Here is a 19,381-nt window from a genome sequence, read left to right as displayed (position 1 = left end):
TTTGTGTCTCTTTGTCACATTTTTATAATTCTTAGAATATTTACAATTTTTTCATTGTTTTTAATATTATTTTATTGTTTTTAATGCTATGATGTTCTGTGATCAGTGATCTTTAATATTACGATTGCAAAAAGATTGATTCACTAAAACCTCAGATGATGGTTAGCATTTTAAAATTAAGGTGCCACATTGGTTTTTCAGACATAATGCTATTGCACACTTAATAGACTATAGTATAGTGTTACCCTAATTTTATATGCATTGGGAAACCAAAAAAATTTGTGTGATCTGCTTTATTGAGATACCCTCTTTATTGTGGTCATCTGGAGATGAAAATTCAAGTGTCTCCAAAGTCTGCCTATGTTAGACGGCAAGCTAACTCTGCAAACACATTTCAACTACTCTTTGGGTCAAGTCCACTAAACATAATACTGACCAAAGCATTGCTCATCTCAAAGTCCAGGGGTATAGAAGTATACTCCACCTCTACTGAGAGTTGGCTACATCACAGTATACTGGACATGGTTATGGAAAAAGATGAAGAGCTGGGAAAAAGAAAAGGAAAATGAAGCGCCAAAACAGAATATCAAGAAATGTCTACATTTAGGGATCAGTAGACTAAAATATTATTTAGTAAAGTATTCTTGGGGCTTCTCTGGTGTCTCAGCCAGTAAACAATCTGCCTGCATTGTGAGAGACTTGGGTTTGATCCCTGGGTCAGGAAGATACTCTAGAGAAGGAAATAGCTACCCACTCCATTATTCTTACCTGGAGAATTTCATAGACAGAGAAGCCTGTTGGACTACAGTCCATGGAGTCACAAAGAGTCATATATGACTGAGGGAGTAGGGCTTTCCTGATGGCTCTGCAGATAAGGAATCTGCCTGCAATGCAGGAAACCTGGGTTTGATTCCTGGGTCAGGAAGGTCCTCTGGATAAGAGAATGTCAACCCACTCCATTATTCTTGCCTGGAGAATTCCATGGACAGAGGAGCCTGGTGGGCTGCAATCCATGTGGTCACAAAGAGTTGGACATGACTGAGTGACTTTCACTTTCACTTTTTCAGACAAAAATAATTCACTGAAAAAAATTAAAAGGTTACTAGTGTAAGTTAGGGCCAATTCACACCAAGAGCTTTGTTCTAGATTATTGTGTCACAAAGTTTGGCCAACTATCAGGTGATCTACAAGTAGTATGTTCATTTCAAAGTGAAAAAAAAAGAATAATTTTATTCAGATATGTTTTTACAAATTTGAAACATAAGGTAAATTATAATTTTCCATAAAATCCTATTGTGCCTTTATATATCATTATTTTCTTAATAGGTGGCATTCATCTTGGCTAGAGTAATTTCTTCCTGTCAATTTTCTTTCTTTTTTTAATAAGCTTTACTAAAAGCAATTGACATAAATAAGATTCACTGCTTTTAAATGTGAAGTTTAAGCAGTTTTGACAAACATGTATAGTTATGTAGCCATGAGCATTATCAGGATATTGAACATTTGCATCAACCCAAATAGTTCCCCTGTGCTCCTTTGCAGTCAGTTCTCTCTCTATTCTACCCAGGATCTGACAGTTACTAGACTGACTTTGTCACTATGGCTTTACATTTTTCAAGTTTATGTAAATGGAGTCATATAGTTTTTTGGGCCTCAATTAATTAATAGCATGATTATTTTGTGATTCATCCATAAGAAAATGCATCAGTAGTTTGTTCCTTTTCATTGCTGAGTAGTATTCCATGATATGGATATACCATTATATGTTTAATCATTTGCCAGTTTTTGGTCATTAGGATTGTTTTCATTTCAAGGTTATTATTAATACAGCCTCTCTGTGACCTGGCTCTGAAGGCCATGCTGTTAATCTTTATGGTTTTATCTGTTCAATGAAGTTTCTGTGAATATTCATGTGCACATCTTGGTGTGGACAGATATTTTTATTTCTCTTTGGTAAATATTTGAGAATGCTATTGCTGGGCTATGTGGGTGTATCCTTTGTAAGAAAATCCCACTTTTTCCCACATCTGCTGTACTCCCATCAGCCATGAGAGTCCCAATAGTTCCATACACTTACACTTACATGGCACTAAGCCATGGCACTTACATTTTAGCTGCAATACCAGGTATGCAGAACTGTCTCATAATTGTTTTTATTTGCTTTTCCCCTAATAATTAATGAAGTTCAACATTGTATGTATTTATTTACCATTTGAAATATCTTCTTCCATGTCTCTTCAGATATATTGCCCATTTTTAAACTGGTTTTTTCTCATCTTTCTATAGGAATAAGCGTTCTTTATAGAATTTTAATATGTCTTATCAGATAGATGTTTTGTATATATTTCACCCAGTCTGTGACTTGCCTTTTAATTTTTTTAACAGTATCTCTCAAATAATAAAATGTTTTCATTTTTTATAATATCTAATTTATCAAATTTTTATTTTTTGTAAACCTTAATTTTGTAAAATTTTAAGACTTCTTTAAAGGTCACAAAGATTTTCTTACATAGTTTATCTATAAATTTTGTAATTTTCTCTAATGTGAAGATCTATTATCTTTTTCAGTTTAATGTTTGTATAACTCATGAGGTAATGTTTGAAATTTATTTTTTTCTTAAATGTGGACTTCCTATTTCAGTGCCATTGTTGAAAATACTATCCTTCTTCCTTGGTATCTTTATCAAGAAAATTGACCTTGTATTGGTGAGTATATTTCTGGACTTTCTTCTGTCACAGTGTTCTATATGTCTATCCTTATGCCAATACTATGCTTCTTGATTACTGGAGCTTTAAGATAAGTCTTGGAATCAGGTACTTCAAGTCTTCCAACTTGGTTCTTTGCTTAATTTGTTGTTTTTTACTCCAGATCCTTTGAATTTATATAAATTTTAGGATCAGCTTGTTAATTATTGCAAAAATATCCTACTGAGAATTTGATTGGAATTTCATTGAATGGATAGATCATCTTTGGGAAAATTAAAATGATAACATCCCTCCCCATTGATAAATGTCCATTTATTTGGGTCTGTCTTAAATTCTATAATCATTGCTTTGTCATTTTCAGTGTGTAAGTTTTACATGTATTTTGTTATAGTGATTCCTATTTTATTTTAAAATATTACTATAAACATTATAATATTTTAAAATATAATATTTTAAATAGTAATATTTAATATAGTAATATTTTAAAATATTACTATAAACATTTTATCAGTTTTCATTTCTAAATGTTCATATTTAATGTATATAAATACAATTGAATTTTCTATATTGACCTTATATTCTCTGTAAAATTTCTGTTGGTTATCTAGTAGTTTATTATAAAATCCTTAGAGTTTTCTAGTCAAACATTCATGCTGTTTTTGCGTTAACATTTTTACTTCTTCTTTCCCAAATTTGTGTCTTTTGTTCCCTTTCCTTGCCTTATTGAACTAGCTGAAACCTCTGTCCTACTGAATAGAAGTGATGAGAGCAGATGGCCTTGTGTTGTTTCTGTGCTTGGGAATGGCATTTTAGTCCTTCCCCACTAAGTAAAATTTTAGCTTATAAGTTTTTGTAGCTTCCTTTTATCAGTTGATATAATTGCCTTGTATTCCTTGTTTTTATCATGCTTGAAATTGAATTTTGGTAAGTACATTTCCTGGATTTGTTAAGATGATCATATGTTTCTTCTGTTTTACCTTATTGATATGATGGATTACATTGATTATCTTTTAACTGTTATTTGAGAATTGCATTTCTGAGATAAAGTCTACCTACTTATGATATATCATCCTGTTCATATGTTGCTCACTTTGATTTGCTAAAATTTTATTAAGGATTTGTTAAAAATTTTGTTCAAGATTTTATATCTGTGCTCATGAGTGATATTGGTGTTTAGTTTTATTTTCTTGGAATGTCTTTGTCTAATATTCATACTAGAGTAATAATGGCATCACAAAATGTTAGGAAGTGTTTGTTCCTTGCCTATGCTTTGGAAAATTTTGAGTAGAGCTGATATTTCTTTATGAAACATTTGGTATAATTCATCACTGAAAGCATCTGTACCCTAGAGTTTTTGTGGGATAATTTTTACCTACAAATTCAATTTCTTTACTAGATAAAGGGCTAATTGGGTTCTTGTGCCTGCTCAAGTGTTCTGTGGTATTTTGGTCTTTTGAAGAGCTCTCCACCTATATTATTGAACATATTGCCTAGAATTGTCCATAATTTTCTCTTATCATCTTTTTTTAATATCAGTTCTTTTGTAGTAATATCTTCTGTTCATGATGTGGATTATTTTTACTTTTCATATCAACCCAATTACATGTTTTTATTTTATTAATATTTTCAACAGCTCTTGGTGGGTAGATACATATTATTTGTCTTTTTGTTCATATATATAAAACTGCAAATGTGTTATTATTACATCTTTTTTCACAAAATGGCAAAATAACTTTAAAATAGTTCAGATAGTCTTAAAAGTGTTGCTGGAAATTTCAATGCAAATATTACTATTGAGGAAAAAATTATAAAATTAAGTAGTTAAAACAGTGACTGCAAATATGGAGGATGAATTTGAATGTTAAAGTGAATCTATAAGTATCATGATTTTGTAAAGATAGTTAAAATGTATTGCAAATTATAAGTATAATGACTTTTAGTTGAAAAAAATTCATGTTCTTTAATTCACTGAAACAATGTTTTTCAATAGTGACATAAAATCATCAGAATTTCAGCAGAGTATAAAATCATAAAATAATTGACTTTTTCTAATACAAATTTATACCTTTCCAGTTAGAACTGATGAATTTTTCTACTAAAGAGAGGTGAAATAAAACATATTCTAAATTTCACCAAGTTAAAGATAGCTATAATTCAAGTTATTGCAGAGAGAATATAAAACAAGTTGTAAAGTTAATGATAGTATGTACAGAAGGAAAGAAAAGTATATTAATTATCTATTGCTATGTCATAAAGTAACCCAATACCCAGAAACTTAAACCAACTTATATTTATTATCTCATGATTCCTCTAGATCAGAAATTTAGGTGTGACTTACCTGGGTAGTTTTAGGCTAGGATCTCTAAAGAAGTTGTAGTCAAGATGTCAACCAGGATTGTCGTCATCAGAAAGCTTGCCTAGGGACTGAGGAATCTGCTTCCAAAACAGCTTACTTTGTCAGGAAGCCTCACTTCTTTTATGATTGTTGGATGAACTCAACTCCTTGACATGTGGCCTCTCTATGTGGCCATTTGAGTGTTTTCACAAAATGGCACCTAGATTCCCCTGGAGCATGTGATCTGAGAGAAAGCAAGGAAGAAGCCTGATTGCTCTCTATGACCTAGTCTCAGAAGCCCTAACATATTCTATTTATTAGATTTGAGCTACTAAGTCCAGTTCACACCAAGGGAAAGGGAATCAGCGTTGATCTTTGCAGGAATGTAAAAAAACTGATGGGCATGTTTTAAAATCATAATACAAAAGGTATGGTAAAATTCATCTATAATCTAATGCTTTGGGATTTCAGTGTCATACTGTATGAAAAGTAATTAGTATCATGTGTGCTGTTAGCTGACATTTTGCTTTAAAGCTTGACCAAACCACATTTGGTATACAGATAATAATATGTAAAAAAAATATATATATATATATAAAAGTGCTGGATGACTTGTTCGTTCATCGGTAAAAAGTCATGTCATAGAAGAGTTTTGTTTGTGTACTGGATGATCACTTTATGCACTGTGGTATAGATTGTCTAAGAATAAGTACTGCACCTTACACCAGTTATATGATGGTATGGGGAGGGAGGAGGGAGAGGGGTTCAGGATGGCGAACACGTGTATACCTCTGGCGGATTCATGTTGATGTATGGCAAAACTAATACAATATTGTAAAGTAATTAACCTCCAATTAAAATAAGTAAATTTATATTAAAAAAATAAAAAAGAAATAAGAAAAAAGAAAGAAGGGTGTTCACTACACAAAGAAAAACGTTGCTCTTATTTGCAAACTGCTTCATTCACAGAATACAGGTGATGGTCAACTACATTATTTGTAACATTCCTTCAATTTTGAGAGAAATAGTGACATTTTAAATACAAACAAATTGCAGCTATTGATTGTAGGTCTTTTCATCTTTTATGGCAAAGAAAACAGCAGCCATGTAAAATGTTGCTTTTCTAATACATGACAACATTTGTTGTTGAGGTGTTGAGGAAGTGATGCTTGCATAAATTTTTATTAAATGATGAATGAGATGAAAACATATAATGAAGTTGCTATCTCTGTCCATAGTTGTTTCTATAAGTGACTTTCTTAAATAGTACAATCCAGAATGAAAGCTTAGTAGTTAAGACTTACAGTTCTGGAGTCAGATTTCCAGGATTCAAAACCCAGCTGGACCACTCACAAGCTATGTGATTTTAGACAAGGCATTCAATCTCTCTATAACATAATGTAATTATCAGTAAATAAAGTTTGTGATAGTACCTACCTGAAATAATTATCCTAGGGTTTACACAGGATAATCCATATAAAATACTTATGCTGCCTGGCATATAGTTACCAGGTGATAAATATTAGATGTTTTAATAATTGCTATTATATGTTGACGAAGAAGGCAATGGCAACCCACTCCAGTACTCTTGCCTGGCAAATCCCATGGACAGAGGAGCCTATAGGCTGCAGTCCATGGGGTCGCTAGGAGTCAGACACGACTGAAGTGACTTAGCAGGAGCATTATATCTTGAGTGTATTTCTTCAGGAATGAAATATCACAAGTTTCAATCTACATATAAAATTTCTGAGGAAGCCATAACTGTGGTGAAAATAGCTCAGTCACCGTGATGTTGACTCTACCAACACTTAATGATTTCCTTTACTCATCTATAAAATAATCTATAACCTATTAATGTATTTTAAACCCATATATAAACGTCCATGGAATATGAAGAATTGCTTAGCTGAGCAAAATGCAACCATATGGTGGATTAGGAATACTTCGTTGCTGTCTCCCAAGATAAATCACTCAGCTTTCCAGTTTTGCAGTAGGGTGTGCTCATTAACTTAAAGCAGAAAGCAGTGCTGTAATTAGTCTTTAGTGTGGAATCTACGCCTAAATTCTGATCTGTTCGAGTCTGAGGTTCATAACTCTGTGTGAAAACCATAAACTATGAACTGGAGTTTTCAAGTTTAGCAGTAATAGAGAACAAAATAAGATGGCTGGATAAGGAAATTAGCCTATAAATGTAGCTGTTTATCGTTTAGTTGACTGTAAATGTTTTGATGAAATATTTCAACAGTATTTTCCCTCTCTCAAGTATGAAATAACTATTTTTAATATGAAAAATATTAGGTTTTTAAATAGTGATAAATCTATTTTTTAAATGCTAAAATTGGTGCTTGCTTTGTTTCATGAACCACCCTAATGGGCATTGGTCACAAAACTAAGATGTGAGTAGTCTTGCTTTAGTCAGAGCCATACAAGAGCCATAAAGCAAAAAAGACAATACAAGTGATAGAAATTTGGAGGAAGGAAAGGAACACGTCAAGGAGAGGAAGTTAGTCACAAAGAGATTTACGGAGAGGGTAGGATCTGGATGGCATGTTAAAAGAGAGGTGAAACTTTAGATATATAAGTGAGGATATATAAGTGGGGGCGGGGGGGATAACTTTTCATTAAAAAAAAATGTAAATGGTAGCATGACAGTAGGAAGCCTTTGGGCATATTAAAAAGATAGTCACTAGAACAGTCTATCTTAATTGGACCCACACTAACAACAACAAATGAGGTCCATCAAATGCTTGGCACCAGCTCAGTCTAACTCAAATGTTAAGGCATCCGCTTATAAACTATATTTAGAGAGGATATAAGAAGAAAGTGGGAGAGAGAAAGAAGTCATAAAAGGCATTAACAGGGAGCAACCTCATTTCTTCGCCTTCTTTCACCAAGACACACATTTCTGCCCTCTGAAAAAGAAACCGTGCAGAATGTCGATCTCTGTCAAAAAGAGAAACCTTTCTTTGTATAATAAAAGTGGTGTGAGAGAATCGTTAGTTAAATTGTCATGGTGGTGTTTTTTGCTATGAAATGGCAGATTTAGCAGCCTTCGCTCTCTGTATTTATGACTGTGATGGGGGAGACAACTGAAGTAAACATACATCTCCATGACTTTGAGTAGAATTCAAAAGTCATTTCAGCAGTTTGAGTTAACAAAATGCAATGCTATTCAAGAAATTAAACAAGGGCTTTATTCAGTTGACTTCTCTATTAAAAGTTTTATCTGTTACTTAAATTTGTAGACATAGAGAATATCTGTTCCAGCAGCTGCTCTGTCTTCTTCGTCTTTCATTGCCCAACTACCTGACTTTATTTCTCTGTAGAGAAAAAGACGTGACCTTACTGTTTTACTGCTCCAGGGAAATTCATTCTTTCATTTTGATGGGTTAACAACCATTAAAAACCAGTGATTAATAGCCTTCCTCACTCCCCACCCCCCAGAACACGGAATTTGGGTGAGGCTGTAAATGCTTATATACTTGGCCTCCTTTCCCTGTTTTTAGAAGAAAAAAAAGTATTCTTGAGAAAAATATAGACTCAGAGAATCACTGCTCCCCAAATGACATGCCATTTTGGGTAGAGGGAGGTGACATGTCATAGGAGACGCATGGCACATGTATGTAATCGTGTGGGAGAAAGAGGAGCTGGATGGTTACGATGTGGAGCCCAGGGCAGCGTGGGTGAGAGAGAGAGAGAGTTCTTTATAGCTAGTTGCTCAAAGATACCTTAAAAATATCAGGGTTGTTGGACAATAGGAGACAGCAGGGATCTTAATGAGTTCCTGTGACTTCCGTATCATGACAGCTTCTCTGCTGACCTCCCCTCTTCTCCTGGCACTCCACCTAAAGTACAATGCTGGCTTTCCTTTACAGACAAACCAGTAGAGCAGAATGAAAAAGAGACCGCTATCAGACAACGTATGTCAACAAATTTCTCAAATCAGAAAGCAAATGGAAAAATGACTATAGCTGAAAGAAGTAGAGAAAGTTCCACCTAAGCATCTTGCCTAGGGTTTCAACATAGGAGGAAGTTTTTCTTCTCTGAAGAACTTCCATGAAACTGCAGATCTGGCAGTAGCAGATATGGCAAACCAGTAGGATTTAAGTGGGACTGAGAGCAATGTGCTTATGTAAAAATTTGAATTTTAAAAATGCCCTTCCCCTCCCCATAGGTAGAGCCAGCAGCCAAATAAGTCTTTGGCCCTAAACAAAAAAAAATCAACAAAACCCTAGAAGTCTTCCTTCTGAAGACATTGAACAGGCTGTAAACCATCTCATGAATAATTAGGAAAGGTAGTGTAGATACTGCAATTCCAAATGAGGACTCTCTTAGGCTTCTGGGGGATGCTCTTTCACCTGCTCCTCAGGATAATGCCTGGCTCCCTCCTCTTCACACTCTAGCAGTGTCAGGCCACAAGCCTCAGGCATACATCCAAAAAACTTGCTGGGAGCATTCTTTCATTCGTAATACAAACTGACAGCAAGAACTCCTAGGCATTTCACTGAATTTTATCATGAATGAAAAGACCAAATTAATAAGAATAAAAATGGACTGATAGGAAACAGAGACAATTTAGGAAAGAACAGGAGGCTATGGCAATAAAGGAAACAACCAGAAAATAAGAAATATCTCTCAAAAATTAAAAAATATAATTAGCAATTTCACTCCTGGGAATTTACCCATAAAACTCAAACAATAACTCAAAAAGATACATGCACTCCAATGTTCATAGCAGCATTATTTACAATTGTCAAGAGATGGGAGCAACCTAAGTGTCTATCAACAGATGAATAGATAAAGAAGATGTGGGCCATATATACATAATGGAATACTGTTCAGCCATAAAATGAAATCTGGCCATTTGCAGCAACAGGGATGGACTTGGAGGGTATCATGCTAAATGAAATAAGTCATATGCATACCTATGGCTGATTCATGTTGATATTTGGCAGAAAACAAAATTCTGTAAAGCAATTCTCCTTTCATTAAAAAATAAAAAGCAAACTAACAAATATAAGCAAAAAGAAGTAGACACACAGATATAGAGAACGAACTAGTGGTTACCAGTGGGGAGAAGATGGGTGGAAGGGCAATATAGAGGTAAGGGACTAAAGGATGCAAACTGCTATATATAAAATAAATAAGCTACAAGAATATACTGAACAGCACAGAGAATATAGTAACTATTTTATACTAACTACAAATGGAGTATAACCTTTAAAAATTGTAAATAACTATATTGTACACCTGAATATAATATTTTACATGAACTATGTTTCAATATATGTAGTTATATATATAATTATCAAAAAGTTGATTCAAAGGAGAAAGTAGAAAATAAAGCCAAGATAATCTAATCTCCCAGACCATATTGTAAACAGAAAAAGAGAAGAATGAAGAGATACAAAATCTGATTAAAAGAATTTCCAGAAAGAAAAAGAAGGGAAGAAAATGAAGAGAAGTACATTTACATAGAATTAGTAAGATAAGAATTTTCAGACCTAAAGAGAGACACATGACTCTTTCAATTGAAATACCTACCTTACACTGATATTTCCTCTCCTCTTTCTCCCTGTCCCTCCTAGTCTCTGTCTCTCTCGCCCCACTAAATAAGTTACATATGTTAAATCTTCATTTATCACAAGAGGAAGTTCATAAAATATATAACATGGAAAAATAGTAGAATCAAAGCTAGATTTTTTTCTTGAGAAAAATTTTGATTGGGTGGAAGTTGGATGGTAGACAAGTGTTTTAGGTTTTGTTTTTCTGTGATAAGCTATCAATTTTATTCCATTTTTTAAAAATCAAGCTTTACTTTCTTTGATTTTTAAAGATGTAACAAATATTTAAATAAAAACTAGACTATACACCTGTTAAGACAAATAGTCAATTAAAATTATAACATGATAAAAGAAAAACTCAGAAACTCCCAACCCCTTTTTCTGTAACCTTTTCCCCAAACTTTTGCTGGCCACTTATTTTCATTCCTTTCTTCTTCATTCAGTTCCCCAGGGTCTCCCTATCTGCAATCTGACAAGGTTCAGAGTTTGCACAGTGATCTAAGCCTTAAACTCGAGTTCTTAGGTGTGGAAAGAGCAAGCTGTGTTTGCTGGAGTCTTTAACATCATCTGGCTCCTATATGTTAAAGTCAGCACTGATGACATGTTTAGTTCAGAACAGAGAAATAACTCAGGGATGGCAATTCACATTACTGAATCACTCGTTTGGTGACAAGAGGTTCTTGTTCTGCTGATCTGTTGTGCTCAGGAGGGCTGTGAATTTCCTCAAATTGAACCCTAATTAATTCTTTTTTTTTTTTTTTTTGGTCTATGTGGGAGAGAGAGGAGGTCAGAAAGGTGGCCTTCCCCAGGAAAAAGACCACAGATTTTTTTTAAAAAATCTTAAAAGATTCCTTGACCAGAAAATGTACAAGCACTATTGACAAGCATGCCCTCACTTAATCCTCTCCACAGCCTTCAAGGTAATGGAAGAAGACAAATAACATTTATCGAGCATGTCTCATGTCTATATATTTATCATTATTTCTCCAGTACCCCCATGATGAGTTCAGTGTTATTATCCAATTTTAACAAGGTCAAAAATGTGGGATTATATTAGTACTCAAACTTATGTCTATTTGGGAAACCCATGCTTTTTGTAGTATGTGCCTCCTTGTCTGTTTATTTAGTTATTAGATAGTAATTTTTTTTCCACTGGGGGAGAAAAGGGAATAAATTTAGGTGGGGGAGTATAATGTTTTGCTATAATGATTTGCATAGCAAGAAAGGTGACCTTCATTCTATTCTCAGTGCTCCATGGGTTTGAAGTACTCTGATATGAGTACTCAGACATCTCCAGCATGTCAATTTATACCCACTACTATAAAATAGGTAGCTAATAAGAACCTGCTGTATAGCATGGGGAACTCTAGTATAGTAAATACTGTGTAATGGCTTATATAGAAAAGAATCTTTTTTTTTTAACTTTATTTTGCTTTACAATACTGTATTGGTTTTGCCATACATTGACATAAATCAGCCATGGGTGTGTACATCTTTTAAAAAAGAGTAGATACATGTGTAACTGACTCACTTTGCTGTACACCTGAAACGAACACAACATTGTAAATCAACTATATTCCAGCAAAAGTTAGAATAGAAATAAAAAACAAACACCTGCATAAGTAAGCAGCTGGGAGATGGACAGACCAATGGTTTGCAAGCTACTGAAACTGCTTGCTTTCTGTGTATAATAACATAAGTCTTCACACTCTGTAAAACTAAAGAATGACAAGGGAAAAAAGCTGACACACTGAAGACACATTTCATTTTAAAAAAAATACAAAATTAAAACTCAAGACTTCCACCTTTGTCTTTGAACACAATTAAAATGGAGTTGCCAAAAACAGAAATGAAGTTGCCAAATGGGCCTGAAATCTCAATGGTGCCCACTTAGCAAACACAGCAGCAACTGCCCCAAATACATTGCTGGGCACCTGTTTTGTATTCAAGATAGATAGTCCCTCAACTGCACTATCTTAGCTAGTTTTTCTTAACCACTCTTGATCTTTAAGCAATAATGAAAGTAGGAAAATCACTCTTAAAATCCCTGTAACGTTTGGCTAAACACACACACAGGAAAAACCTTTTCAATTGATTAAATTCCTAATTTACAACTATTAACCCCAGGGGTTCTTCCTTCTCTTGACAAATTAAATGAATTTGGAGTCATGGAAGGAATATTTTTAAAATATATGTGTGTGTGTGTGCACATGTGTGTGTGTATATATATATATATTTATATCTCAGATTCTCAGATTAGGTTTATTTCATAGGCACACAAGCTTTTTGTCACTTTGGATGAGAGTATGGAAATTAAACTGTCAGCTGGCTTGTATATCAACCTCACAGTACCTGTAAACTTAAGTTACTGATGAGTTTAAAAATGATCTTATCTAGCTTGTCATGCCAAGGATGCATCTTTTCTACAGTTTCTTAGAGATGATTCCTCTTGCCTTTTTTAATTGGAATGCATTAAACATATGACATTTAAATTTAAGGTGTACAACTTGTTGATTTTATGTTTATATATTGTAATATGACTGCCATTGTAGCAATAATTAGCACTGCTATCATGTCACATAATTATCATTTCATTTTAGTGGTTGAAATAATTAAGAACTAGTCTTTTGGAAAGTTTAATGATTATAAGACAACATTATTGTCTATATCCGCTATACTGTACATTAGATCTCTAAGACTTATATATTATTCATTGCAAGTCTGTGTTCTTTAACAACATCTGTCTTTCCTCACCTCCCCTCACTGCCCCAGTTTCCTAGTAACCCCATTTACTTTCTATTTTTATGAGTTTGGTCTTTTTAGATCCACATATAAGTAATATCACAGTCTGTCTCTCTGTGTCTGGCTTATTTCACTTAGCATACTACCCTCAAGGTATAACCATGTTGTTGCAAATGGCAGGATATCCTTTTTTATTATAGCCAAATAAGTATTCCATTGTGTGTGTGTATCTCACATCTTCTTTATCCATTCATCCATTGATAGGCACTTAGTTGTTTCCATATCTTGGCTATTGTGAGTAAAACAGCAATAAACATGTTTGTACATACATCTCTTCAAAATCCTGTTTTCATTTTGTTTGAGGATATGTCTAGGAGTGGAACTGTTGGATCATATGGTAGTTTTATTTTTAATATTTTTAAGGAAAGTCCATATTGTTTTCCCTAGTGACTGAACTAGTTTAAATTCCCAGCAATAGTGTACAAAGACCAATAATCCATATCCTTGCTAACAGTTATCTTTTCTTTTTGATGATCATTCCATTCTAACAACTGTGAGGTGATATCTCATTCTCATTTTGATTTCCCTGATGATTAAGGATATTAAACATTTGCTCATGTACCTGTTGGCCATGTACCTGTTGGATGTCTTTTTTGGAAAAATGTCTATTTAGTACCTCTACCCTTATTTTAATCAATTGTCTTTTTGTTATGAATTGTACGAGTTCTTTATATATTTTGGATATTAACCCTTAATCAATATAGGGATTTCAAAAATTTTCTTCCATAGGTTGCCTTTTCATTTCATTGACTGCTGTTTTGCTGTGCTTTTAAAGTTAGATTTAATCCTATGCATTTATTTTTGCTTTTTTTTTTTTGCCTTTTGATGTCACATACAAAAAAAATTGTCAAGGCCAATGTCAAGGAGCTTCTTGCCCAAGTTTTCTTCCAGGAATTTTATAATATCAGGTCTTATGTTTGAGTATTTGATTGATGTTAAGTTAATTTTTGTGAGTGGTGTGAGACAGGAGTTCAGTTTTGTTGTTCAGTACATGTTTATGTTGTGTTCTCAGCATCATTTGTTGAAGTAACTGGAGAAGGGATAGGCTACCCACTCCAATATTCTTGGGCTTCCCTTGTGGCTCAGCTGGTAAAGAACTCACAATGTGGGAGACCTGGTTTCAATCCCTGGATTGGAAAGATCCCCTGGAGAAGGGAAAGACTACCACTCCAGTATTCTGGCCTAGAGAATTCCATGGACTGTATAGTTCATGACGTCACAAAGATTCTGACACAACTGAGCGACTTTCACTTTCACATCCTTTTACCATTGGGTGTTTTTGGCTTTCCTATCAACTCTTAGCTGACAGTACCTGTAGGGGTTTTTATCTGGGCTCTCCATTCTATTCCATTAATATGTGTGTCTATTTTTATGCAAGTGCCAAACTGTTTTGATTATTATAGTTTCATAGTGTAGCTTTAAATCAGTAAGTGTGATTTCTAGCTTTGTTCTTTCTCAGGATTACTTTGGTATTCAGTGTCTTTTGTGATTCCACACACATTTTAGGATTGTTTTTCCTTTTCCTGTAAAGAATGCCACTAGAATTTAGATAGGGATTGTGTTGAATCTGTAGATGGCTTTGGATAGAATGGGCAGTTTAACAATATTAATTCTTCTGATTCATGAACATGTGATGTCTTTCCATTTGTTTGTGTCTTCTTCAATTTCTTTCAACAAAGTGTTATGGTTTTTGTGGTACAGGTCTTTCACTTTCTTTATTAAATTTATTCCTAGGTATTTTATTGTTTTTGATTCTCTTGTGAATGAGATAGTCTTCTTTGTTTTTCAGATGTTTTATATTATTAGTGTATAAAAATGGAACTGATTTCTATATGTTGATTTTATATCCTTCAACTTTATTGAGTTTATTGATTAGTTCCAACTAATTAATCTTTGGTTAAATCTTTGAAATTTTCTATATACAAAATCATGTCATTTGCAAATATCAACAGCTTCTGATTTAGATATATTTTATTTCTTTGTCTTGTTCAATTTCTTTAGCTAGGACTTTTGACAGTATAATGGTAAGGGTGGTAAGATTAGACATGCTTGTCTTATTTCTGATCTTATAAGGAAAGCTTTCAATTTTTCTCCATTGAGTATAATGGTAACTATGGGTTTGTCATATATACAAACTGACATATACTGACATATATTCCTTCTATACCCAATCTGATGAGTCACTTCATAGTGGGTTGTGCTTTGGTCGACTAAGGTACATACCTTTGCTGATTATAAGCAGTAATCAGCAGAGAAAGGAAATGACAGATATGTTATGGAAGCCTAAAGAACTAAAGCTAGTTCTCAAAGACACATGTAATACCCCTCATCCCCACTCCCCTGAGACTCCTTTAAAACATTTCAGTAAGGGAGACTTAGAGTCCTGACACATCAGTTTCAGATGTATCCATAGAAATACTATTTTGTGATAACTCTTTGGATCTATTTTTACCCTTCAGCTGGGGTAACTTCCGGTATATATACATAGACTCAATTACTACGTACCTGTTGGCCTCCAACTTACACTATTACTCTATTTTTATTCTGTATAATTCCATAGGGCAGTCATCTGAAAGCCCTTCAAATGTTTGAAGACAATTAGGAGGCCTTTCCTAAATCTTGGAGAAGGAAATGGTGACCCACTCCAATATTCTTGCCTGGAAAATCCCATGGACAGAGGAGCCTGGTAGGCTACAGTCCATGGGGTCGCAAAGAGTCAGACATGACTGAGTGACTTCACTTTCCTAAATCTGAGACTCCACAATCTGTATCTACCTTTCATCTCAGTAACTTCATCATTTTCTTGTTTGACATGGGTACATACATCAAACATGTCCTATGCATCAGAATCACCTGAGATACTTATTAGAGATACAAATACATATTCTGGGTCCCTTCTCTAGAAGATTCTGATTTAGTAGGTCTAGAATGGGAGCCATAAATCTCTATTTTTAAACAGATGACTCCTATGTCAGTGAACAAGTCCTAGCATTGTTATTGACAATTTTACCTTATTGGCTTCTCTACTTTGAAAATATGTGATTAGTGAATTATGTGGTATTCAACAAAGGTAACAGTATTCCATACATGGACTCACTTGTTAGAGTCCAACACAACTGTTTATCCTTTCTTTACCCAAAGTCTGTCAGTGCAGGTTTGAATTGTAGGTTGAATTAGCTTTTCATCAGTCTCTGATGATTCATTATGACCTTGTAATCATCATTACTAGGTAATAAATTAAAATTCATATTTTTTTGCACAAACAACTTTTGGTTTATTCATTCTGTACTGTAAAGTTCACATTTTAAACCTAAAAGGAAAATTTTCTATTTCTGTCTGAAACTTTATCTTGATCTGATTCGCAAAGGTCTTTTAGAATCATTAGAAGTTTAAGTAATATACATGCTCGCCTTCCCAGTTTTATATTACTTGCAAACTATAGAAGCATGCTTTCTATGACTTCATACAAATTAATTAATAAGGATTTTGTATAGGTTATAACCAAGAGCACAGAACTTGTTAGAGAAAGACTTGCATGAAGGCACTGTATGTGTCTCCTATTGCTGCTATAACAAATTATCACAACCTTAGTGGCTTTATACAAAACAAATTTACTAACTTACAATCTGAAGTCTAAAACAGGTCTTCCTGAGGCTAAAATCAAGGTGTTGGCAGAGCCAAATTATTTCTGGAGGTTCTGAGAGAATCAGTTTTCTTGCCTTTCCAGCTTCTAGAGGCTGCTGCAGTCCTTGGTTTCTAGCCCCTGCATTCCTTGGCCTTTTGCTTAAAAGCCAAGAATAATGGTCATCATCACTCTCGTTCTGACTCTTGTGTTCCCTTCTTCCCCAACATAAAGAACCTTGTGATGTGTCTGAAAGTGAAAGTGAAAAGTGAAGTCGCTCAGTCGTGTCCGACTCTTCGCGACCCAGTGGACAGTAGCCTACCAGGCTCCTCTGTCCATGGGATTTCCCAGGAAGAGTACTGGAGTGGGCTGCCATTTCTTTCTCCAGGGGATCTTCCCAAACCAGGGATCGAACCCGGGTCTCCTGCACTGCAGACAGACGCTTTACTGTCTGAGCCACCAGGGAAGCCCTGGATAACCCTACATAATCCTTGAAGTCAGCTGATTAGCAGCCTTAGTTCTCCCTTGCTGTGTAACATAGCATATCCACAGCTTATAGGGGGTTGAGGACATCTTTTGTACTGTGCCCACCACAGGCATCAGTAGTAAGAATTCCCTGAAGGTATTACATTTTTCAGATCACAAAACCTATTTCCACATACTATTCTTATTTCATGCTCACTCATTGCTGTGTGCTGTAAAAGGCAGCTGTTATTAGACCCATTTTTAAGATGAATGCAAAACTCTAAGATTATGAAAGCTCCCTTAGGGTAAAAGTAACTAAGGGGCAGGGTTGGTACCAGAGCCCAGGTGTTTTATTCCTAGCCCAGTGATCTTTATAATTGTTTAACCAGCTATGAATCCACCTAATGTCTTATCATCTAACCTTTCCCCAAATTTGTCACAAGAACATCATGAAAGCTCTTGTCAGATACACATTTCTGTATGCCACTGCTCTCACCAACAGGCCAAAAACTTATCAAAAAGGAAATAAATTTTAATTTTTCAACATAGGGATCTCATGGTACCCCCTAAGGTACTAAGGTACTAAGAAAAGGTAGTAAGAAAAGTAGAAAGGTACTAAGGTACTAAAGTAGAAAAGCTATTTTTCTTTATTAATTGATTTTTTGGAGGACTATGAAAACAACTAAAAGTCCAGTCTTAGGTAGTGTTACAGGTTGATGAGTATTTTTACTGGCCTGGTGGTGAAGACTCTTGAGAGTCCCTTGGACTGCAAGGAGATCCAACCAGTCCATTCTAAAGGAGATCAGTCTGGGTGTTCACTGGAAGGACTGATGCTGAGGCTGAAACTCCAATACTTTGGCCACCTCATGTGAAGAGTTGACTCATTGGAAAAGACCCTGATGCTGGGAGGGATTGGGGGCAGGAGGAGAAGGGGTCGACATAGGATGAGATGGCTGGATGGCATCACTGACTCGAAGGACATGAGTTTGGATAAACTCTGGGAGTTGGTGATGGACAGGGAGGCCTGGCGTGCTGCGATTCATGGGGTCGCAAAGAGTCGGACACGACCGAGCGACTGAACTGAACTGAACTGAAGACTCCCTAATACACCTTTTATGCATTTGGGTATTCTCTTCAGAATTCCTCTACCCTGCTGAAAATTAAAGCTTCCTCCCATTGTTTGAAAGAGCAGACTGCGACAGTAACCATTTCGGGAGGCTGAAAATCATCAAGGTTCTAATCTATTGTCTATCTCTGGAGAGGCTGTCTGTCCCCCCTTCTGTTTCTTCTATGTCACTGTTTTTCGCTTGCCAAACTGTTGATACCAATTTTAATTCTCTTCTGCCTCTTAAAAAATGTCCCTTTCTTGGCTTCCTTCCTATATTATTTCTTCCAACCTATCCCAGAAACCTTCAGCCTGTTTAATGAGCTCCTCCATGGAGACACATACTTAAAGCACATTTCTTTTCTCATCAAGCAAAGAAACCAGATTGCATTCACAGCGAGCAAAATTATGTGCTCAAGAGCCCCAGATAGGAAGATACAAACAGCTGCAGCAGTCGCAGCATTATTGTTCTTGCGTTTAAGGACACAGGGCAAGGTAGTTGTGTCATCCTCCTTTGTTTTTCCTCTGTGGCCACTCCTTTCAGATTCCTTCATTTCCATCACAAATCTGGTTGAGAGTCTCCCTCTGGAATCTGCATTTTGTTTCTCTCTTTTTTTTTTTAATTATATAATTTATTTTTTTTACTTTACAATTCTGTATTGGTTTTGGTATACATTCACCATGCTGCTCATCTCTGTGACCATCTCCCAAGGTCCTGCTCACTTTCCTTTTTAAAATCCTGGTTCTAAACATCTGACTCCCCAAAACTTTGCAAATATTGA

This window comes from Oryx dammah, unplaced genomic scaffold, assembly GCF_014754425.2.
Source record: "Oryx dammah isolate SB20612 unplaced genomic scaffold, SCBI_Odam_1.1 HiC_scaffold_1, whole genome shotgun sequence".
NCBI lineage: Eukaryota > Metazoa > Chordata > Mammalia > Artiodactyla > Bovidae > Oryx > Oryx dammah.
The sequence above is the reverse complement of the archived record's forward strand: the minus strand, read 5'-3'. Positions refer to the sequence as shown.